The sequence below is a fragment of the Falco punctatus genome (assembly GCF_963210335.1).
Source record: "Falco punctatus genome assembly, chromosome: 8".
Classification (NCBI taxonomy): Eukaryota; Metazoa; Chordata; class Aves; order Falconiformes; family Falconidae; genus Falco; species Falco punctatus.
Genome location: NC_137588.1, coordinates 22,183,068 through 22,208,456, shown reverse-complemented (window position 1 = coordinate 22,208,456; position 25,389 = coordinate 22,183,068). Strand labels below are relative to the sequence as shown.

The 25,389-nt window shown below is 36.7% G+C and overlaps 1 protein-coding gene across 7 annotated transcripts in view; it reads left to right on the top strand.

The window, feature by feature from the left end:
• The window catches only part of B3GALT1 (beta-1,3-galactosyltransferase 1), a 215,569-nt gene that overhangs the window by 154,758 nt on the left and 35,422 nt on the right, over window positions 1-25,389 (top strand). For 3 of the 7 annotated variants that reach the window (XM_080399035.1, XM_080399033.1, XM_080399036.1), the window contains one exon: window positions 1-25,389. This exon is cut by the window's left edge and continues 6,292 nt beyond it; it is cut by the window's right edge. The exons of the other annotated variants lie outside the window; for them this stretch is intronic. The gene's annotated coding sequence lies outside the window, so the exon portion shown is untranslated. 7 annotated transcript variants of the gene reach the window in all.

Sequence of the window (25,389 nt, the reverse complement as noted above, 5' to 3'; positions counted from 1 at the left end):
AAAACACACTCCCTGTTTCAGCAGGCTCTTAGTTGTTCTTCTGCACTGAAATAACTAGGGTGTCCCTTTAACATGAATTTAATTTGGGTAGCAATTATATTATAAGGCACTGCTGTATGTGGTGCAAAGTGCCACTTCCGCTCATCAGATGGTGACAGTTTGAACATTCATAAACATCAAAACAAGTATGAACATTTTTAATCATGGGGATTCAACATAACAGTGATGTTTATCTCATCACCATGTTTTTTCTGCTACTAATACACATGCAAGGACAGTCTCATATCCTCACCATTTGCCTTAACATGATGTTCTAAACTTTTTTAATATGTCCGTAAATCTTTCCAGACCTTGTTGCTTAATCTTTAATAATCTTGTTATTATCTAACTTCACAATTAGCAGTAAATTCTTAAAATTTTCAGCTACTGAATAATCATTATCTTAACCTAGAATTTGTAGTCATAGGAGCATAACTCATTTTTTTCCACCAAATACTTCAAAAAGCAGCAGTCAATAACAAATTTTAACCTTTCATTTTCATATTGTGCTGAATATCATTGAAGAGAATAATTTTTTGTTGCTCATTTTAATGGGATTAATCTTGTATCTAATTAATATATTCATTTTAACAAGACAAAAGTTGGTAAGCCTCCAGACTTTAAATCTCTTGAAAATTTGAAAACTCCAGTATCTTCATCAGAGACTTGGCTAAGAAGTATTTTTGACTTGCACCCAGACAAGTGGCCCAGGGTACTGAGGGATAAGGCTAGCACAGCACTATATATTTGTGACCCAGAATTTGAACACATTTTTTTTTAATCATACTCTTAATCATATTTAAGCATAGATTCCAGAGACTATGAACTAAAACACAGCACCCTGAATTCCACCCTGTATCTTCAAAACCATCTGGTTTCTTACCTTCTCAGTCTGGATAACTCTACTGAAGAGAAATTATATTAGTCTTTGTTTCAGAAATAGAAAGCTAAAGCATACAAATATACTTGTCACAGATACAAGATGTATAACAAAACAAGAAGTCTCCTGTGGTATACAACTTCTAACCCTCTTTCTAACACTAGTCTGAACAAAGGGCCAGGATTAAGCATTGTACACACATTTGTGTACCCAAGGAATCTTAAGAGTTTTCATAAAGAAGAGCTTATAGTGTTGTGCTCCTGACCAAAAAAAGTTTGCAGCAGCTCTATCTTTAAGCAATATAAAACAAACTGGATTTTAGCACTCAAGGGTGGCAAAGCCTGAAGGAAATCTTGGGAAGAACAACATTTAGGCAGTCCAAACTTCCATTTCCACCTTGAATGCACATGAATTTGAATTTACTAAATTCTGTGTAGAATAAAAACCTGTTTACAAAACCAAAAATTGTATGACAAATAATTGAAATAACACCTCTTTCCTTCAGCATAATAAAAATGGATGAGAATTAATTTAAGGGTTCTTTCTCCAACAGGTATTTAACAGAAGTTTTACTCATCTAATCATTTTTACAATGACAAAAACCAGTCAATTTTATTTTTTTTTCAAAATAGAGATGAACCAAAGTTCTCTCATGATGAGGCTTAAATCATCTTTACTTCCTCCTTTTCAGAATTTTTTTAATGAAAGAGATTTAAGAGGTTCAGTTGTGCCAAATTAAGGTTGTAATGACTGATCAATAGATAGGATATCAACTATGAAAACAGAATCTCTTCTATTAAAAAATTAAATAAAAGGAGCTCCTGAGTACAAAAGCAGTAAGTTTTTTGTCTTGCTATATATAATACTGCCTTTGTAATTTTTTACTAGACAGCATATTCAGCTAAGAGCTTCACTGACCATCCTTCTCTTTTTTTGTTCACTGATCATAGCATAGGGATGTGGATAAGACTCAAGAGTCATTCTGGGGAAAAAGAAATTAAAAAAAAAAATAAAGAACCACAACTCTAACTCACCCAGAGCTACATCCTAGCTTGGAAACTTCTTTCAGTCACAGAATGGCAGATTTTGCCTCTGAAGATGAAGTGGGCTTCAAATACAAAACAAGTGTAGGATAATATTAGGGAGTCCCTTGTTTCTTTTTACCTGATAGCTCTTGAGTTTTGCTCGTAAGAAATTCTAGCAGGCTTTTGTGCTCAAATAGAAAGAAAAACCTGCCTTTGTAAAACTTCAGTTCTATAGGAGCACCAAAGATACTTCTGAAAATGCACCTGCCTACAAGATGACGTTGGATCTTTAAACTGAGACACATGATGTCTGTCTTTCAGATCAGGGTCCGCTGAGCTTAGGAAAAAACAGGAACCATTGTATCATGAGCTAAGAAAATTGTTTGAAGCTTCAGTTAATTTGAACTTTATAATACATTCACTTGTTTATAATACGTTAATTTGTCTGGTTTTGAAATGACAGGTGAGTTAATTTATGATTTTTTTTTAAATATAACTCTAATTCTTTCCTCCAAGATGTCTTGCATAAACAGAACAGACAACCATTAAAAGCATCAGCATAACATACTACTCACTTTCACTGTTTTGCTAGAATGCCCCAGGTATAGAAACAATGCTTAGAAATGATAAATGCAGAGCAAAATTCAGGCTCATTAAGAGAATATATAATTCATATGTTAGAATGTTCTTGCATATATGTGGATTATCTTGACAATCAATTCACAAAAAAGGGGGAGCTTGGGACCTAGAGGGCACATTTTCAAAGCTTTATACAGGAGGTACACTCATTAATCCTATTAATTAATAATATCCTATATTAATAATAGGATTAGTGTATACACCATTTACATTTGGCTTTCAAAACGTTCCACATTTAGACCAAACTTAAGGAAACAGATGAAATAAAAAAGAAATCCTAGTAACATATCAACCAGTGATTATTCCTTTCCATTCATGTATAAACTGCTCAACAGTCCTTTTATGTTTTTGTTGGAATAACTACTGCTGGAAAGCAGTAATTCTAAGGCAGATTTTATTGTTTGGGCTACTAACATAGAAATTATTCTATCCTCCTGAATCTTCCATTTATTTTTTCCACATTGTAAAAACAGACACCCTGAAATCCCTATAAAAGATACTACACAGCAAAACTGTGTCCTCTACATTAAAGAGGACGTACAGGTTAATGAAATGTAGGATCAGCATTTCTCTGACAGTGTCTGCACATCTTCTGGTTGCCAAGCTACAAAATACAACCGAATTTGAGTTTTCATGTATGAAAACAGCTTTTGGGGAAAGTGTCCAAACAAACAACTGTGGGGGAGGTTTTTATTTGCTTGCAGAAGAGACACTACATCATAAGGATCAAACTTACCCACTTCATCTCTCACAGGCAATCTAAAAAACTCCACATGTTTATTTGTCTAAGTATTTGCCTTTCTTATCTCTTTATTCTTGACAAAAAGACCATAAAAGGCATCAGGTAAAGTCATTTTTCACAGTTACTGTGCCAGACCATCTTGTTAGGAAACAAATCAAAACCACAAGCTCATTCCACACAAGCTGCAAAACAATTTCCATACAAAAGTGATTTTGGATAAAGTGAGACAAAAGATAGATTCTGGTCAAAAATTAAAATCAGCTATGCATCAGCTCAGATATAAACTAGCTGACATTCCTTCTAGATGTCTTGTGTATCCATCATACCCTGCAGAATATTTTCAGGCTGAGATATGTTAAACTATTAACTGTTTTCACTTAGAAGAACATACATCATAAATATCTTGATAAAAGCCTGCGAATAAAAGTAATTTAAGAAAAAGTTAGACGCATGACTAATTTTTCTTTATCTTGGACAAAGTACAATAGCAAAATAAATTGCATAGGACTACTTCTGCTATTAATTTTCAGCAAACCATGAGCATTTCTACCACTTCAATTAAATATTCTCAAATGCAAGCACAGGGACTTTACATGAAAACCAACTATTTCCTAACATACTTGATAAAAATCCTATTTACAGAAAAATTCTAGGGGAGGCAGGAAGAGAGAGGAAATTTAAACCAATTCAACATTGACAGAAGACAACATGTTTTAGATGCAGTAAGAAGTGCACATCCTTCGAGCTTTTCAGTTTTATAGATCAGAGTGCAGTTTAATATTTTTAATTCTATGCAGATGGTTATTTTTATTCCTGTAAAGCTAGCACAAAATCAATCTGAACTGTCACAGAACAGTATCTTCTGGTTTATTCTGTAATTTTCTGTGCATTGCAAAGGGGTGAGACCATTACTTATGAGTTCTAGTGGAAGCTACGGAATGAACCTTAATCACAGTGGTCCAAATGTCTCCTACTATGTGAGATCAAAGCTGAAGTCTGAAGCTTAAGTATTTTGGACAGTGCAAGACAGTGATTCTGAAACACAAAAATAAACTGAGTTTGAATTAATACCTGTCCAATTCTACAACAATCTTTGTGAAATACCACCAAAAGATATCCCCTTCCCCAGAATATCATCAACCACTCTGGGAAATGAAAATTGTTTCATAAAAGAAAAGTGTTCAGCAATTTCGTTTTTCTGCTCTGTGCATCTGGTGTAGCTCTGAATGTACAACCTATATATAGTGTCGCTGGATGAAATAACAAAGGGCAGAACAATGACAAACTCACTGAGTCGTCCAAGCAGAATCCTGCTTCAAACTCCTACACAGGCAGCAAGTTGGTATATACAGTGGCCAAGAACGGGTACTACATTCATTGACTATACCCTCAGTTTCAAACTATCTTCAATTAATATTTAAGTAATGTTCAAAGCACAAACCTTGCCTAGTCCCACTTTGCTATGGGAGATATTGTTTCAATCATTATTCAAAGCACTGAAGCTACCAAGCAGATATATTGGACAATATGAGCCCTTCTTGCCAAAATATGGAAACTGTTTAAGCTCATATCCTAGTTCTGAATATTGCTGAAGAAGAAAACAGAATCTGACATATTAGCTTTAAAGGGATAGACTAAAACTGTAGAATTAAAATTGCATCAGGGCATGACAGGCAAGGAAGAGAAACATTTCCCACTACAGTGACGGAACATCCAGAGCAGAGGGTGCTGCTGAGACACTGACCTTTGTGAGAAGGGAGATTAGGGATGGAAAGTATTACACATCTCTCATCTTTCTTCCCTGGTAACAAACAGTAAGTCACTGCAAAAAAAGTGTAGACTGCACATATATAAGGTGCCACATTTCTGTTAGCAGGGAGATTTTTCTTTTTTTCCCCTCCATTATGCTATAATTCATTTTCACTTGGCATTCCAGCTGTAAACCTTACCCAGTATGGGCTTTTGTAAAGAAAAAGCAATAGCTGTCATACAACAGATAAGTGGAACTAGAATGGAAAAAAAAAAAAAAGAAAAAGAAAAAAAAAGAAAAAAAATGCTCTACTTTAACAAGGATTCACCAAGGTCTGCCTGATTACCTTGTTAGAATATTTTACTTTGTTCAGTATTTTCTAGTAATTTTAAACTTGCAATGCTACTTCATGTCTCCATAGAGCCAATATTCCTGTTTTACAGAGATTATTAATTGTTCCGAAAGGTATTTGGAACTTTAAGGTCTGCACAGGCTCCTTGACCCAAAAAGCTGGGTTAGTGTTACACAAGTCACTAATGGAAAAGTGACTCAGAATAAAAGTATTGATTTAAAATAGCTTGATAGCATTGTGGTTAACCATAATTTATGTGTCCTACCTCAGGGCAAGTAGCTTCTGACATACGCTTGGTCATGCTTATTGGAAAATTTATAATTTTTATATTTAGATATATTTCTATTTTAGAGAGTAGGAAAATAGATGAGGGCAAATTCTTTGTAAATCTGAAGGAACATAAACCAATTAGAATTATATATAGAGCAATGTAATCTGCAAGTTACTTAAACGCACACTAGGCAGTACTTCTGGTGATAGTAATCATCTTTTCATTCAGAGCTATGTCAATATTAGGTTTCAATTTTACTGCATATGTATGCAATTTAAAATAACAAAATATCCATGAAAGTGTTTTTACATGTTATTAGAGAAAAGGTCTTTCTTATCATTCCATATGTAGCATCAAGGTATTATTAATATGAAAGCTCTGTTTGTCTAAAGAGGCCACCTGGAGCTCTGTATTATAGTCATCACATAGCCTATTTATTGTAACTCTAGCTACATATTTGTGCATAAGCAGCTCATGCAAATTGGATAGATGGTTCCAAGGATCAAACTTTGCCCATTGCATGTCAAGATTATGTCAAAGTACTAAGAACCAGTCATTATACATCTATTCTACTAAAATGCAAACCACACAGAAATTCCAGGTTCTGTGTACATATCAGGAGGATCCTAATGTTCAAAAGAATTAAACAATAAGATAAGAGATGCCCACATGCAAGTGACTCATGTTTAGGCTACTCGATGTGCTTTTACTTTCTAGCATTTTTTACCCTTATAGGTTCATAAAGATTGTCTAAATGCACACAGATTAGAAATTTCATTGCACAAAAATCTGCTGTAATGCACCACAAAGACATTTACTTCACTGGCAAAGTATGCAGAAGGTATTTCAAAAAGACTTTTAGTTGACTTAACAAACATGGCAAAGGCATAGTGAGGTTGCACTACTACTAAGCTGGTCAAGACTGTCTACCTCCATGAACAGGATAAGTCATAATACAAAGTAATGGTCTGTTCTGACCTCCTTAAGAAGTCCATGAAAAGTACAATTTGGCCTCACACACATGCTCTACTTGAGAACTATGACTAGCTATAGCTGCATAACTCTAGATCAACTATAAATTGAGACTGTAAAGAGGAATGAGTGGCATATCTGATTTATAATGTATAAATGAGAAAGGAAGGAGTAAAAGGCTATGAACGACTGTTAACGCTGCATAGCCAAAAGGCACTCCACAAACATAATAAAAATATGTATTAGGACACTGGGGTGGAAGAAGAAATCTGAAAGTATTGTCACACTTTCTTTTCTTCATGTGCGGGTTTCATACCCATAGTAGCTGAGCATCCAGGATGCACATTGCTTTTTCAAGGGAGCAGTGAGAGGCCTCAAGCAACAGAGCAGACAATTTTTTAAAATTCTGGTTTCTGCAATGGTATTCAGTGTATACACAGCAAAAAGTGCCCCAGCTTCCTCCTTTTTCTTCCTTTTGCCAAGCTGCACTTGGTTGTACAAGGTTGCATTGACTTCAATGGTTTCAGTTTGTGCCACATTCTTTCTTTAATTTTATAGCATTTTACACTCCACTGTGAGATGCTGATTTACTTTTATTGTTTCTCTTCTTGACTTTTACTTAACTAAAGCTGTTTACTTAATTAAATCCAAGCATTTATGTCTTTATGACATCACTCAAGATATGAGAGTGATATTTTTGCTATCATTATAAACCTAATTGTTTATTTACGTGGTATTTAAAAATAAATAAAAAGCCAAATACAACTGTTCTATTTTCTCCTGCTCTCAATGTATGGCTAAACATTTCTTAGATCCTTGCAAATATAAAAATTAAATGTCTTTGTTAGAATTGTGCTTTTCCATCTATGTGGATTTTTCTCACTGGTCTAAAGAGTGTAAAATGAAAAACTGAGCATGCCAAAATGCGAGATGTCTTGGATGTTTATATAAATACCTATGCTGAAACTGATAAACATGGCATTTTATGGACATCACCATAATGTAACCCAACCTTCTAATCCTGCAGAAGATTGAGAGTACCTCAGAAAAACTTCTGATACGTAGAAAGCTCTGTTAGATATTAGATTAGTTCCAGGTTAATGGTTGCCTGATAGTTCACATAAATATGAAGCTATTTGTAACCATAGCATTCGAAAGCTAATAATCATCTAATTTTACCAAAGATACAAAGGCTCTAGTAAAAGGTATGGAAATAGATTTTCACTTCCTGCAGAGAACTGCCTCTCTCTATCCTCTCTAACCTCACAATCACACCTATGACTGTAATCTGAAACAATTATATTGTTAAAAAGGAACTGGGAAATCTGTCATGTGCCATAACCATATGTATGTAGTAGGGTGGAAAGAAAAGACAGCTTATGTCAGTCAAACTATGCACGAAGTAAAATTTGACAAACAGGTATTTCTTTAACCAATGTTATGCTTAAACATAAGCAGCGCTAAAGCCTGAATTAAAGAAAATGCATCTGAGTTCATGTTGTAGAAAAAGAAGAGGTAAAGGATATCAGTTGGGATCACTGAACCAGAAAAATATGTCCTTTGTGACATCCAAGCCTTAGAACAACTGGACTACTCATTGCATGATAAAACATAGATTTTAAAAAAATACTGATGATAATGAAAAGCAAAACTGAGGATCTAATTTTTAGCAGGCACTATTCACTCAACTGAATGTAGTAGCTATCATGGTACTCTGTAATTAAGCTGTTCTGAAGTTTTTCATACTAGTCATCACAAATTAGGCCATCCAAAACTCAGACTTTAATTTTCTAGAAGTCTCCTTCAATAACGGTTATACATAGGTAGGAGCAGTTCAGTGTAATATAGAACTTACGTAGACTTGAGTAGGAAACTTCTTTGTTTTTAAAAAATGGAAAATTTTGTCCCAAATAAAATTCAGTCTAGTATATTTCTACTAACAAAAGAATAAAAACTCAAATTATTACAAATGCTTAGTTTGAGCACTTACTCTTTGCATGCAGAGGACTGAATTATAAAAAAAACCAAAAAAAAAAACCCAAAACAAAAAAAAAACCAAAAAAAACATCACAAACAAACAAACAAAAAAACTACAATTAAAAAATCTATTTAAAAGTTCCAATTTTGAATGTGGAAACCAGAATACCATGTATTAAAAAAATTAAATCAAAGCCAAAACATAGTAGGAAAAATGTGTTGCATACGTAAATAAAACAGAACTTCCTAATGAAATATTTATTCAGAAAAAGAAAAAAATCTATTTCAGATTGTAGTCTTTTCAGTGAGTTAAGAGTGATTAAATTTGTGGTGGCTACATACAACATTCTTTTCTGAATAAAAGGATGGAGAATTAATATTGTATGGTAACTAATTAATAGCATTATCTTTCTGTATAACGCGTATTAATATATTCCCACATATCCTTAGTCTTAATGAATACAAAATATTTCTAAACTTAGTTTGGTGTTTTCCTAGTGCAAATATTTCAGCACTGATTCAGCATTCCCCAAATTTCCCACCTCTGTTGTTTTCTATGGGATAAGTGATGGACAAGATCCTCAAAATCTTAGTAATCATATTAGTACAAAGTTGCAGCATTCATAGATTCTCAGTATTCTATAGTCCCCGTCAGATATATAACTGCTGGTTATTTGATTGTAATGAAATCATGGAATGACAGATCTTTGTACAGATGTTCAGAGAATTATTCATTCTTATTAAGAGATTTGCAACATACACCAAATATTATTCAGTAATGCTTAGCCTAAAAATAGTCAAAAAAATATTAATCCATATCCAAATGTCATTAGGAATATCAGAGAAGCCTTTGAACAGCAAAGGCACAATCTGCCTTATGTACCTGAAATTCCAGGCAGGGTTGAAAAATTGTAACACAGGAGTATATTTTTCATCTTCCTGCAAAAGTGCCAGCACATTTAAAACTGCCACTCATAACAGTAAATCAAAATCTCTCAGTAATGCTTGTTGAAACTGGCTTTCAAGATAGAGGGTGAACAAAAAGACCTTTTAAAATAAGTTTTAGGGAATATATAAATTGTCTGAACACTGCCACGGACAATCAGCTTTAATAGCATATGTCCAACAGCCTAGTATGCTTACTTGCTGTTCTGGGAGCCTGCCAAAGAAAGAGACCCTTGCAGAAATTATGAGGGGAAAAAATCTCAAGAGAAAACTGATGATAACCCATAACTTACATTCTTCTTTATCTATTCTAAAGCCTTTCATTCAGCATCCATCATCATAAAATCAGTGTTCCTGACACAGCATGGATTAAATCTTCATTTTAATAGAGAAATACTTTTTTTAAAAGCCTGAAATTCCCTATCTATTGACAAACTGCACAGTAACATATTCAAGATTTATCCTACCGTGTAACTTTCCAAAAGAGCATCTGAGACTTATTAATGACACATGCATTGCTGAACCATTGAATAAGACCACCTAGGTTTTGTAGAGAACAGCTAAGTAGCAGAGGCCATAGACCAAATTATCAGGAAGCTTTACAGCACAATTAATATCTTTTAAAATATACTCCTGTTTTAACTTCTAGGAAATGCTTCATTAGAGAAGAATATTTGTTAAAGCAGCTACTATTTCCATTTTTCTAAATAATTTAAGTGAACCTCATTTCTGACACTAGCAACTCTGGTTACCAAGGGTTCGTTTTAATATTTAATAAAGAGCTTTGGTGAGACCAGCTTGAGCTGTACTTATGTGGACTCTGCAAATAAAGCTGTGTGTGCCTTAAGAAAGCACTGCAAGGGTGTGTGCTAACAACCAAGGTTCTGGTTCAACCACTAAAAGAAAGTCTTTAATAGCTAACAACAGGTCATGACATTTCAGATGCTGAGCCCAGAGCCCAAGCATCCTGCACATGGCTAGCAGACAGCTCAGCTTTAATGGAACTCACAAGTTCGTGTCTTCTCTTCCTACTCCTGCACCTTTACTGCTTCCCACATCATGAAGTGCAGCCTTATGGCTTTTAACTTTAGTAGCCTGAGGAACACACTGCTCAGAGCAAAGGCCAGGTACCATGCGTGAGAGAGGCCAGAGGAGACAGCAGGCACATGGGTACAGTGTGGTTGGCAGCTGTCAGGCACATATGCCACTGGGTCTGCCCTCCTGACCTCCTCAATTAATTAAGCTTGGTGCAGGAGTGTGTTTTTCCAAAGTGAAAAGCGTTGGAGGGACCCTAAATCCAGACCTGTACCAAATAACACCTGGTCACAGTGCCCTAACTTCCATCTGGCTAGTTAAAGCTCTTACACTCTCCAGAGAGATTTATAGATTTGCAAAAGGCAAGGAGGAGTTCTGTAGCCTAAGAGCTCTCTCATCTAAGAATGGGATACTCTAATTTTTAATTCCAGGACTATTTCTTTTGTTTGTATTCAGAATACCAAGGGCCAGATGAGCACCTTAACTTGGAAGGCCTCAAACATAGAACAGTTATGAGATCTGCAGCTGTCCTTCTCTGCAGCATCTCCTACTTTACCAGTTTGAGATGGGCCCCCGACCACCACTGTGAAGCACTGAATTCAGTGCATGTGCCTGGAGGTGACAGCAATGTGGGGTGCCAAACTGCACAGCAATAGACTGAGATGTTTTTTATTTCTAACTGCCTACACTCCCTTACGAAATCTACTTGTTTGTTGAAGGTAAGACTGCAACTAAGTCTGAGACTGAAAAAGCCTATGACCTTCTTACAAAAGAAGAAATTATCAATAAATTTTAAAATATATTTTGACATTATCTGTGATGTAAAAAATCAACTTACCTCTCATGGGATCTAAACATTTAGGACTCTTCTTTCTTGGGTTGTTTTTTTTTCTGGACTTCTGATCTTTTACAGTGCAACATTTTCAAGAACAATGGCATGTAAATTTTAAACTTCTATTTGCTTTTGTATAGCATTTCTAATATTCTTACCTGTGCTGGTTTTCTACTGTAGTTGAACACTCTAATTTCTTTTACACACCTCTTTTCAGATTTTCCAGTAGGCAGTGTTTGCAGTCCTCTAAACAATGCACTGTAAATACCTTAACAGTAGGAAAGGCTCTGCTAGCATGTGTTTTTAGACAAAAAACATACAGGAATACTGAAGTGTCACTTTAAAATAACATTAGTTTCTGGACAGATGTGAAAGAGCTTACTTTCATATTAGTCCGTGTAAGCCTACATAATCTCCTAACAATCCGGGATCTAAAATTCATGCTTTGTGCAGCACTGCATACTTATTTGACAAGAAGTTTGATAACATGTGTTGCTTTGCTATGGATGACTGAGATTGAGGAAGCTGTGTACCCCAACAAGCTCAGAGAAATGTTCAATTTATGGTGAGATTTGGGAAGTGCTCTGTACTTGTCTGCTTTTACAGCATAGTGTGGATATCAGCACAGTGAAGAGTGTCAAAATGCCTGTTGGTATTAAAATCTAAAGTTACACAAATGATGTATGCATTGAATCTCCAGCGCTTACTGGGTACCAGTTCCTCTGAGCGCTGTCATTTCCTGGTATTCTGTGTACTTCCAGATGTAAAAATCCCATAAAACTAAATGTTTCTATTTTAATTTTTGTCAGTTATGCTTTCAAAAGTCCAGCTATTCAAATCTACATTAATCCAGCTCTGGTTTTATGGAGCAGATGGTTCAATGGGACTGACCTTCTCAGTCTGCCTAATGTCTCCCCTTAAGCCAAAGGTTCATTTATAAGTGTCCAATATCACATCCTTTAGATGTCAAGCAGACTGAATACAGGCATGCTTTTCCTAGAGGACAAAGAAGTGGTAAAACATCTCAATAAATGAAATAAATTACTGTGAACTTCCAGGGAATAGCGGACATTTTCTATCAGTTCAAACTACTTCTGCTGCTATTTATAGAAGCTACATTGATGTTAAGGACTTTTCAAGGCTGATACGGTCTGTTCTGCTAAATGGGTGTGCACCTTATGCAGAGCCTGGAATCTGGCCCTAAGTTACAATGAAGCTGGAATGAGTTGAACTTTCACAATTTATATTTTACAGAACAATGACAGTTTGCAACATTAAAAAAAAAAATATCTTAAAAGTCACATTAGCTTCTATAAACAACCTGAAAAAACAAAAATCTAGCAAAATCATAGCTATCTCTCTAAGCTACCTCTATATCTCTTATTCACCCTGCCTAGCATAAACAATATTAAATACAAAATACCTGGTTGAATACAGCAATATTTCCCTTTTGTTATTACTGCCCAGTGTTAAAGGTGAATATAAAACATTTCATTACTTTAACACTCAGTTAAGGCTTCAAAAACCAGTGCATTTAAAATAAACCTTTCCTGAAAGCTTTATTCTGTGTCTCAGTTATAACAAGGTCTATTACAATAACATGCATGAGATCCTAGAGGTTCAGTACAAAGATGAGTGTATCTTTTATATCCATAGCAGAGAGATGGCTATTTCCTGTCCTGTCAGGATGATTTATTCAATAAAAGGAGAGAATAAAAACTTTTAAATGCACCAATTTTCTGCATCACAAGAAATAGCAGACATCTTAGGAAATTAAGAAATGAACTCCATCATAGATATTACAACACTAGACATTTTGAAACAGCAAACTGAATCTTGGGGGGGGGGGGGGGGTAGAAAAATACATATATTGCAAAAGACTTCTATACTTTGAGTGGTTAACTCAAGAAAGTCTGTTCTCTGTGTTTACCATGGTTTTGTGCTCCATCCCCAGTCTTTGTTTGTTTTCCTCTTAAGGAAGGGTTTATGAAATTTTCTCTATAGACATGTATCCATGTAGCTTATATCCAAAGACATAAAACAATCTGCTTTTGGTGCATTCATCAGCAGAAGAAATTATGCACACAGGGAATTGGAAAAATTGAAGTTTAAGTTTAAGCAGGAGGATTTTAAAAGCATGAAGTGTCAGGGATACAGAGGGAAAAGACAGACAGGGGTAAAAAAGAATCAGATCATTCTCTGTATTATGCATTTTCATAAACCATAGTGAATAGTACAAGTAGTACCAGCAATAGGAAAGGGACTATCTGTAAGGGTTGACACTCTCTTCCATGGTTCAGAGCCAAAATTTTTGTATTTCATTCTCATCTGACACCTTAGAATCACTTAATCTCTTCTCTTGAGTATATTTTCTTAAATTATGACAGAGGAGTGGAAGTAGGTAAAAATTATGATGAAATCTTAAATTTTCCTGAGAAAGTTTTGTCGTCTTAATCACAGGAAATGCAATTGCAACAGGAAAGGAACAGAAAATAAAAATGGAGCTTGGTTTCTGCTAGCTTTATAGAGCCAACAGTACTGTGGTAACTAGTACTGACACTAAGAATACTTTCAGGAGGTTCTTGTTCACTGTAAAATTTTGCAGCAATACTAGAAAACAGCAACCAACAGTGTCAAGAGAGGTCACAGTAGGCAGATGCTCTCTAATGAAGTTTTGTTTCATGCTATAAAACCAGGGAGTCTAGCAAAGCAGAACTCACAAAAAAACCCCAAAAACCTATGATCACTAACTCTCACTTTCATGTTTACACCTTCTGAATTGGATTTTTTTAAAAAAAGATACTTTACCCCCAGAATAATAGCCTTTGGCAGCATCTGGAGGAATGACACTGCAGTGAAATCCATAACAGACTGTGAGCAGATGTCATGACAACATGAGAACAGTCTTGCAACAAAGGAAAAAGACTTCACAGTGATAGCTTGTGAGGATGAAGCAAGCATTGCTAAGAACAAAGAACAATGCAACCATAAAATTATGCTGTTTCCTCATCCAAATTTCTCAACAGCTTCATTCAAAGCCCCTTCTAATAAGCTGGTAGTTAGGAACATTTTAATTATATGATTGTAAGATGAGGGCAACCATGATAAAAAGAATCACAAGGCCAAGCTCAGACAACGTGGATGCTACTAACATGGAATATATTTACTTGCTCATTTTAGACAGACCTCTTTTTGCATTACCCTGGACAAATGTGGATTTAAGATCTCCGTAATCACGTTTTGCAATGCATTGTGTTCAAAATAAGAGTGGTTTATTCAGTTGAGTTTACTAGGCATACAGGACTATGGATGGTTGACATCTATATTTTTAAATTTATCTTTTTTAGTGCCTAGGTCAACTTTATAGATGCAAGTACACATAAATGCACATTGTCTACATTGTTTGAAATGCCAGCATATGTCCTCAGTTTTCCACTCTCTACACACATATGTATCTCTTCATATATGCCCTATGTTTCTACAAAGATGGATGGATGGGTGAACCTAACTATCTTCCATCAGCTGTATTTCTTCTTGGTATCCAAGAAGGGGTCCTTCCAACTAACAGCACAGTCCTCTTCTTCGATTATCATTTATTATTAGATGCAGACAGTTGACACACATGTTCAGATACTGGCCTGCATAACTTAGGCATGATCCTAATGCGTAAAATATATTCTGGGGAGTCATCAAGAGGAAATCAAAAAGGTGCATTACCCAATAAAGTGAGAACAGTCGTAAAACCATACACATTCAGTCACTTTAAAGAAATTAATGCATTTCCCCAGACTCCTTTTGTAAAATCCCAATCATCCAAACAAATGACCTGTGAAATAAAAGTCTATCTAAATTAGTCTATAACCTTCAAGTCTTTCCCCCACCAAAATCTCTTAAGTGTTTAAGAGGACCACGTCTCAAATATAAAAGCAACCTTTAAGCTTCATATATATATTCCTCAAGGAATGTATCACAAAGAAACAGTGCAACTTCCCTTCTGTTTGCCTTAGTTCTAGGAAATATATCACAGGAATATCCAAAGCACCATTAGACTGAGGAGAACTGGTTACCATTGCAAAATGCAGCAGTCTGATACTGCAAACATCTTCTCAAGAACATGCTTCTCCTGCCCTATATTCTTTATGTAAATTGACTCTTCTATTCTCTGCCTTTTTTCATTGTGTAACTACTAAGTCAGCTCATCCCCAAACTGACCAGAAGTTATGAAACTGCAGTCAGTATCCATAACTTACACTACTAAAGGCTTTGGTGTATAACGTTCAGTGTGGAAAACAACATGACGCAGAAGAAAAAGCACCACTTCTATACTGCATTACTCATATGCCATTTCTTTATAACACCATATATTGTTATTCCAGATATGTACTTAATTACTCATAATAAATTCTTCTATAATCTATGAGAATAGGAATAATGCTGTGCTAGAATATGTAACACAAATAGCAGTATTTTACTTTTGTACTGTAGACATAAGTCACTTCCTAATTGGATTCTCACATTTGGACATCAGCTTTTAATCTCATGCTTCATTGACCAGGAAACAGCTGCATTTGTTCTGGTCGTCTTAATTGTGATATATCTCTCTGATAGTATAATAGTCAGGCTCACCTGATGCTTAAGATCTTCCTATATGAAGTGGGGCCTGAGGAAGTTAAAGGTGTCCTGTCTGTGAAGTGTCCTTCTCCTCACTGTGTCCTTTAGATGATGTTCACAGGCAAAGTCAGAGGTCTGTGATCAGCATGTCTCACGACTCCATATAAGACATGTAGAATTGCTGATTCATATTACACCTGAGTGGAGAGTAAAAAAAAAAAAAAAAAAAGTTAACTTCCTTGAATTTTTGCATGGCAAATAAATGTTTAATGAAATATTTATGCAAAAAGCATCATACATTTCTAAAATGGCTAGAATCATAGAATCATTCAGGTTGGAAAAAACCTTTAAGGTCATCAAGTTCAACCATTAACCCAGGACTGCCGAATCTCTCTAAACCATGTCCATGACAACTGCTTTGGTAATTTTTTTTTCCAATATCCAACCTAAACCTCCCCTGGTGCAATTTGAGGCCATTTTCTCTTACCTTGTTGCTTGCTACCTGGGAGAAAAGACCTCCTCCTACATACCTACAGCCTCCTTTCAGGCCATTGTAGAGAGCCATAAAGTCCCCTCTGAGCCTCCGCCTCTCCACATCAAACTACCCCAGTTCCCTCAGCCGTTCGTCATAAGACCTGTGCTCCAGGACCCTCACCAGCTTTGTGGCCCTTCCCTGGACATGCTCCAGCACATCCATGTCCCTTTTGAAGTGAGGGGCCCAAAACTGAACACGAGATTTGAGGTGCAGCCTCACCAGTGCCAGGTAAAGGGGGGTGATCACTTCCTTTGCCCCACTGGCCACACTGTTTCTGATACAAGCCAGGATGCTCTTGGGCTTCTTGGCCACCTGGGCACACTACTGGCTCATGTTCAGCCAGCTGTCAACCAGCACCCCCAGGTCCTTTTCCACCAGGCAGCTTTCCAGTCACTCTTCCCCGAGCCTGTAGCATTGCATGGGGCTGTCCAAGCCATGAGAAGCCAGTTTCTTCAGGAGAAGGTGTCAAAGGCTTTGCTAAGGTCCAGGGAGACAACATCCACAGCCTTTCCCTCATCCACTAGGTGGGTCATCTTTTCACAGAAGGAGATCAGGTTTGTCAAGCAGGACTTGCATTTCATAAACCCATGCTGGCTGGGCCTAAGAAATAGAAGAGTTTTGTTTAGAAACACAGGGTAAAATCCCACAGACAGAGCAACCTGATTGTCAGCACAGTTCCAGATCAAAAATGTCCCAGCAGATCCATTTTCAAGCTGTTGTCAAGCATCACTGCAAGATCCCCTGTAATATAGACCTTCTGCAAAAATAAACACCCCAACTTGTTATCTGTAATAACAGATATTGCAGGGCCTAGGTTATAATAGCCTTTTTTTTTCCCTCCTATCTCTAATTTAGGTAAGGATTCCTAATTTAAAGTATTGCAAAACCAGCAACAAAGAACCAGCCTCATTATACTTCTGCAACTGTTAAATATATTATTATTCATACCATATTGTAAAGTTGTTCAAGTTTGTCAGGGTTGTGTCAGAGACCCAACTGCTAAATTACACAGGAGGAAAAATAATACAAAAACACCTCTCCTAAAAAGAAGAAAAGTCACCAGACAAGGGAGACAAGAACATCCCCCTTGTACTCAACAGAGAACTTACAATCAATTTATAAAATGCATTCAGTACTCTGTCAAATTTGTAATGGTTACAGTAATTCATCCTTTTTTAAATTCACATTTTCTGCATTATATCTCCAGAATTTCTTCACTTTTAATATTAAGGGATGACTAAATAAATGTTCAGTCTCCAGTATCATATTTATTGCCCTTCCTGCCCCCGCCCCACCCCAACCCCCCTTAATTTAACTAGAAAAGTACCAGTTCTATATTGTAGGTTCTAAATCATGTACTTTATTTTCTCCAGACTGCTTAGCATTTTCTTTTTAGAATATTCAGGTACTTGAGTTTTGTTGGCACAAACAGAAAACAAATTTCTCCTACCCTATATTCTTTATGTAAATTGACTTTTCTATTCTCAGCCTTTTTCATTGTGTAACTACTGAGTCAGCTTATCCCCAAACCTACCAGAAGTTATGAAACTGCAGTCAGTATCCATAAGTTTCAAAATTGAATGTATGAGAATTCATAGAAATAGAACAGTAAATTCGCACATGCAAACCTGTTCTGAAAACACTTGTGAACTTATCCAATGAATAAAATAAAGCTCTACTGTTTTTCTTATCTGAACAGGCACAACTAAGTAGCACAGTGTAATTTTTTAAAATTTGCAATCCTTCTTTGGGATAAAAGCTCAGAAGACATTTTGGCAAATAAACACTGGTAAGAAATCATGATCTAATTATTGATATTGAACAAACAGAAAAAGACTACATTAATCACATAAATTATTAATTCCACAAGCTCCAGTCATAACTAGGATGAAATACATTGAATGAATTTCACTTTTAGCTACTTTTTAGACAAAGTAAAATGTCAGGTATTAGTATCTATTCGTAATTCCGTGTAATACTACAACTCAAGTTTCTTTGTAAGATTAAAAGTTCCATCATCATTAATAAAAAAAAAAAGAGAATTTGCTAGCAGTTAGCACCCTAAAATTAATAAAAGAACAGGGAGCAAACTCACTAATAATTCAGCAAATAATATATTGCTAAATGTCAACTTTTAGATGGTATCCATCTCACTTAAAAGACAGTGACATGGAAGCAAAAGTAGCGTCTCACCTTCGTTATGAAGTCCCTATAGCAAAAGAGTCTGTACTTAAATTGGTTTACTTTTGCTCTTAAATGAACATTTGTTTCATAGAGATCAGTGAGCAGATTTACAAAAGTGAGAGACAGCCACAGAGATCCATTTCATAAAACAGGCCACAGTAATACTAACTTTTCAACAAGCTGAAGGGTTGTCAAACCTTTTTGAGGACTTAGGCAAGTGCATATCACAAGGACATATATAGGAAGTCTAACATATCATTGTTATACATGAGGGGCAACAAAAGGCTTTCTACCCCTGCCAGGCAGATCTCCCTGCACACAGCTAGCTGGGTGGCATAGTGACACAACTCTCCCTCCATCTCACACGTCCAGCAAGAGATTTTCTGTGCTGAGGCTGACGAGCTGAACAGGGGGATGAAAACAGGGAAGGATGCTTTCTTGCATGTAAACTCATGGTTTGAAAGTGTTGCACCATTTTTTCTGAAGTTTTCTCTGCCTTTAAAATGGTACTGTTGTCTATCACCCTACCTGCTCTCCAGTACTGGCTCTTGTACAGTCCCTTGTCTTCAGCACTGGGTGTTACACCAGACAGCTGGGCAGGTAGAAGGGGGGACAGCAGTGTCATATAACCTGCATTTATGTGAACCTCACAGACTTCCATTCAGAGATGATTTTTTAATATAGGAATGCAATTTGAAAACACAAATCTTCAGACCTCCATGGTAAATAAAGGAGAACTACTTGAATGGGCCACAAAAACTTTTTATCAGCTCAAGTCCTGCCCTATAACTCTTACAGGATTTATAGGATTAAATTCCTAATGTCTTTTTAAAGTCTCGCTGCCATATAATTCTTTACTTTTAAGCCTCTTTTTCACCATCTTTCAATCACAGAAGTTCCTTCAAACCCATGCAAATATATTTTGAAACACGGATTAGTTCTCTTGTGTTTAATAAAAGTCTACTTAAATTATTTTTCAGCTTTGTTATCACTCAATATTGTCAAGTCTTCCAATAAACTGAATGTATCTCTATTCTGTTCAAACAAATCCACTTCAGTGTTAACATTTTAAGGACTTATTTAGAATATAAATAATACACATACTGAACACTCAGACTTTGTTCCACAGAAGCAAAATGAAACAGGATCCTTTGATATATTCCCTGTTGTATTGCAAATCAGAAACATACTTCAATTCCTTCATTGTGTTTTGCATAGTATTATTCATAACACTTTCCCTGTTTACTTTTCGTGATTATTAAAGTCAGGCCTTACTCAAACCTACAGTCAGCCTGTCTCAGGACAATTTCTCTGGCTGTGGAAAGGGCTGAATAAGGACCCCAAGCCTCATTTTCGTTCCTAAACTTGCATCACAAATCTGGAAATGATTTCACACACGAGTAACTTTATAAACCATTATAATTTGATGAAACCTGGCAAGATGGGAACTCGCTGTACTGGCAACCAAGCGCCAGGAGGCCCAAGCGCCTCACGGGGCTCCCAAGATGGCTGCCACCATCAGCACCTGCTCAGGGCTCCCCGTCCCTGTCCCCCGAGCAGGCCAGAGGCCTGACACAGGCCTCCCCGGGGCTGGCTCTCTAGCCCATGGGACCTCACCTGCCCAGGCCCTGTGGCAGGAACAGAGGCCACCCTGTCCCTGGCCTCACACTACCAGGGAGCTGCCTGAATTCAAGGCAATGCCATCAAAACGAAATTATCTTTTTTTTTTCCCTTCCATTTTTGCGTGTGTGCTGTTCTATCAGCCTTTCAAATTATCCCTCAGTTCAGTTCCAAATTAATTTTTTCACAGAAATGCCAGTCATACTTTGCATTTAGTCAGCACTAAACGATTTCTAGCGAATGTCACATTCTAGTCCTGGTTTTATTTCAAGCTCTGTCAGAGAGATCTTAAATTCTAATCAATCTGCTTTGGTGTGATTTAATTTTAAATTCAGGAATATATTCCTATTTGATCTTCTAAACATCTTCCATTTTTTCTGCATACAGGATCTATGTCTAGAGCCTTAAATACTTGATTATCATCCTTTTAAAACAAACAAATCTATACTCATTAAAGACTGGTTAAAAAAAAAAAAACTCACTCTTCTGGACTGCTAAAACCTGTGTACAGCTACACAACTTCTCTCTGTCTCTCAAAAAATTGATTTTTAGGGCTTTGTCACGAGCCTTTGCAGTGCTTAAGACAAATGAATTGTATTATTGAATCCAGCCCTCAGGAATCTTACTTCAAAATAAATGAAAACCAGAACCGTTCTTTCCTGCTGGCCCACTGAACCTGAATAGAAAATTAATTAACAGCTCCACAAAAATAAAATAAAATATAAATTTTATATGACTAGAGCAACTTACATAATATTATCAGCATGTTTGTAACAATTAAATGGAATATGTAGATAACAGAAAAACACAAATAACCCTAAGGTACAAGGACAGTCATCACCAAGTAGGCAACATTAACTAATAAATTATTGTGCAATGTTGTCATTTACTATGTAGCTGTCAACTGCTTCAGTTTCATTTTGTCCAAGGTCTGGAAAATGAGGTCAAGATCTGTTTCTGCAGATTATTTCAGAGAAAACCATTCTAATAATCACAGGCTTTCTGAAAAGTGAACATTTTCTGTGGGCTCATTAAAATCCTTGTTAGGAAAAATATATCAGTTGAAGTTGAAAATAAACCACGTATATTTATATACTTACAGAAAGGGAGAGTTTTTTCCATAGGTACATACATACGCATACATCACACCAAAATACGTTATACAAGTAGCTAACCATAGCTTCAGTGACTCACATTGTCCTCCTGCTCGTATGCATGGGCTACTAATGTGCATGGGCTAATCCTTTACTCTTTACTCTCTTTTGTACCGGTGCAATTTACAAGCTGGGGTCAGTATGCCTGGTTTTTCCCTCCCTTGTGTTACTTATTTATTGCTGTGCAAAGCAGGTACCTGTTAGATGAAATCTGAGGTTGCTGATACTTGAGGGAACTGACATCACTGAGGTTTCTCTGCAGCCACACCACCATTGAGTGGGCCCTGATTTTCTGCCCCATCTCTGGAACACCTTAAAGCTGTTTGCTCTAATTTGTTCGAGGTGGCTGTGGTCCTCCCACAAGGTCATAAATGGGGACTGTAACTCACAATACACTTAACCACCCTGCTCGCTGGCCAGTGTCCCATGACCAATACAACTTGTTTACTAGTAACTGCAAGAAGCAGCTGTATGGATTTCTGCCTGCTAGGAGAATCCTATGGGGACTTGAATCTGAGCACTTGTAGAAAAAGATATAAATGTTAGTATGGGGAAGAGGGACATAAAGGGCATACTTGGTATTATGGGCATAGTAACTGATTTAAAATTTTTTGTTATACTGTCAACAGTGCTCTGGTTTGCTTTTAGTGTGTAAAGAATATATTGCTCAGTTATCTTTGCAGAATGCGGCTGAAAGAATATAAGAGCTTTCCTGGAAAACTGCAACTTTAATCCATGATTTCCTACATCTTGAATGTATAGGAGGATGTGGCTGGCTTTATTGCTGTTGCTTCACATCATCTCACAAATTCACACTCATTTCAACTAATGATGGTGAACAAATCAGTCCAGTAGCCTGACCTGACTTATGAGCCTGCCAGATTTGGCTGCTGGGTGGAGAGGTCAGCTAAGAAAGCCAGCCAGAGAAACCAAGAATTTAGTTGCATCAAGCAGGGTTTCCTAGGAAAGCTGCTATTCATGGGAAATGTAACTATAGTGGTTTGGCCTGTCTACCTGCCTGGGAATGAACATGGCCCCTGACCATACACATGTTGGTCCTCCACAGCTTAAGCTATTCACATTTGCTTCTAACTTTAGTTCCAACTTGCATCTCTGAGGCTCATGAGTTGTTTTAGCCATGTTAGATCAGATTTCCTGTCTCTGTTGTGAATGCCATTCCATTTTCATCCAAGCAGGTGTCCCTGAGCTCCTCTTGACCCAATCAATTCTAGAACTTATTTTTCTTGTGGCCAAGCTACATTTTTCCTTTGATCCATTTAACCAGCCTACGTTTGCTCTCTGTGAGGTGAAAAGCAGAGCCATAGCTGGGGGCATTTATTTCCTCTATGGAAGTTGCCAGTACAAAACCATATTTCTCCAGCATGCATTCAGAAAGGCGCACACAACTGCCAAGAGCACAGGATCAGAGTGATCAGAGCCAAAGGGCACCATGTTCCACTTTTTGTATATTCAAAACCTGGGGCAATGCCACACACCCACCCACTGACTGAAAGGTCCCACAAGATGGTATTAGTAGTAGTTACTTATGGAGGGGTGAGTCAGTGCAGATGATCTGTACAAGTTCTTTCTATGTATAATATTCACTTCTGCAGAAATATTACACTGATATTTAAAACTAGATATTTTTCGTATGTAAAAATAAGCTCATGAAGATGACATAATCATGCTTTTCTACTGACAATCACCAATCCATCCTCATATCTCAGCTTGTTTTACCATAAGCTATACCTTACACCAAACTCTCTGAGTTTCTGAGATCTACGCAAAGTCCTCATCTCGCGACTTCCCTTGCTTGCTATAACTCACACATGCCCCAGAGCATTATCTGTCCCTTGGACACTGCCAGCTCCATACTGCTGCCAAGCACCACTTCCTAGAGGCTGTCTAAGCCTTCTCCACTTTGTCATAAGGTTATTGTCTTTACTGCCCCAGCACAGGATGCAGCATCTACCCCACTAAATTTAAACTTCAGCAGTAATAAAAAAAAAAAATCAGTCTAAAATCCAACTCTGACCCAGGAGACAGGTCTAGCGGGTTTAAAGAACTAGTCACTTCTTTGGAGTGCCTAAGAAATCACAACTACTGCTGTTGCTCTGTACTTCTGAGAAGGAAAAAAAGAAGAAAAGAAAAAAAGTAGTAAATACCCTCAGAGCTCATCTTGAAAATGTACATGTAGGTGATTTTTCACACTTGGATAAGGTGCTACAATCTGAGGATATAATCTTCCATTTTTTTCAAAGTGTGACATCAGAAAGTACCATAGTACGAATGGGAAAAGCTGAGATAGGAAAAAGCTATCTTGTGTGCTCATGTATTGCAAATGAATGTGTACTGACTCGTGTAACTCCAGCTGGCTGTTGTCCTCCCACTAGGAGGGAGGACCCTTTCCATTCTGAGTTAAAATAATCATGACCGTGATTATGATGATAATGTCGCTGTTCTGGTAATTTATTATTAAATGTTGTTAACTTCAGCCCATATCCCTGTTCAAAAAGACACAATTTTACAAAAAATAATTTTATTCCCTTTAACTTTTTTTTTTTTTAATTCTCTCTGGGAAAAATTAGTCTGACACGCTTTTACTTTGGGCAGTAAACAAAAACTGCTTTCCTCTTGTGTGAGAAGCAGTACCAGATCTCAAGTTCTGTAATGACCTGTAACAATGCAATGAAGATGCAATGAAGAAACAGACCCCAAATTTCAACAGAGTAGCTGCAATTTTCTCTAAAATTCCTGAGTGCTCAAAGCTTCCTATTGCAGATCAATGCATAAATTATAATTTAATTTTATTGCTACTTTCACTATGTTCCCAGAAGCACTCAGCTGTAATTTGCCATTTTAATTTAAATGGAAGGAGTACATTTTGCTTTCGCTTAACCATGTAACCTCATTGACTTCAGCGAAATATGGCAGCATGAGACCAAGTCAAGTCTAACTGCAATTATAGTATGTATATAGACCGCTGTGTTTCCTATTTACAATACAATGACAGCATTCTGAAGTGAAAGGTCAAGGCTGATCCTATTACATTAGAGCACAAAGATAAATTTGGTCAAAGGAGCAGGAATAATATATTGCATTTAACTGAGTTCTGCTTTAGTATATTTCATTTGTTAACATTTCCAATTGGTACTCACCAAACCATCAAGTTAATGAAAAATAATAATACACAACCATAGCACCATGCTTTAGGTTAAGAGATAGCTACCACATGTTATGGTTCTGCTGTTTAATTTAAATCAGGTAAAGTAAAAGGAAATCTCATGACCTTGTTTGGAAACATTTTTTATAAAGGCACGCTATATAATTAACCAATAAAGCAGTGTTTCAAAGCAAGTTTTAGAGCACTAAATAATGAGTGAAATTTAGGCTTGCTGCAACTCCAATGAAAGGATATAGCTGCTTCAGGCTTTGCAAGCAATCTTTTCACATCCCTGCACCCATGTTTTGAAGAGCATGTCCAGCAGCTATTTCACCTCCTTTTCACCCAGCCCTCAGTCCTGTTCTGAGGGAGGCATGACACTGCCTTAACAGCATATCATGGATCACATCCCTCTCAAAGCAGTCACAATATAACGGTTTCATAAAATCACCCAGAATTCATGAGTTTCATCTTTACAAAGACCCAACTGCCAGACAATACTGTAGACATACAAAAATATCTGCATAGGCATTTTGCATTACAACTTGGCAACACAAAATTACAGTAATTATAAATAATGAAGTCTCTGTCAGGCTTTGATGATGGGAAATCTGAGAAAAGCTACTCACAGGGAACATCCCTCTCCCTTCCCGACACAGACAT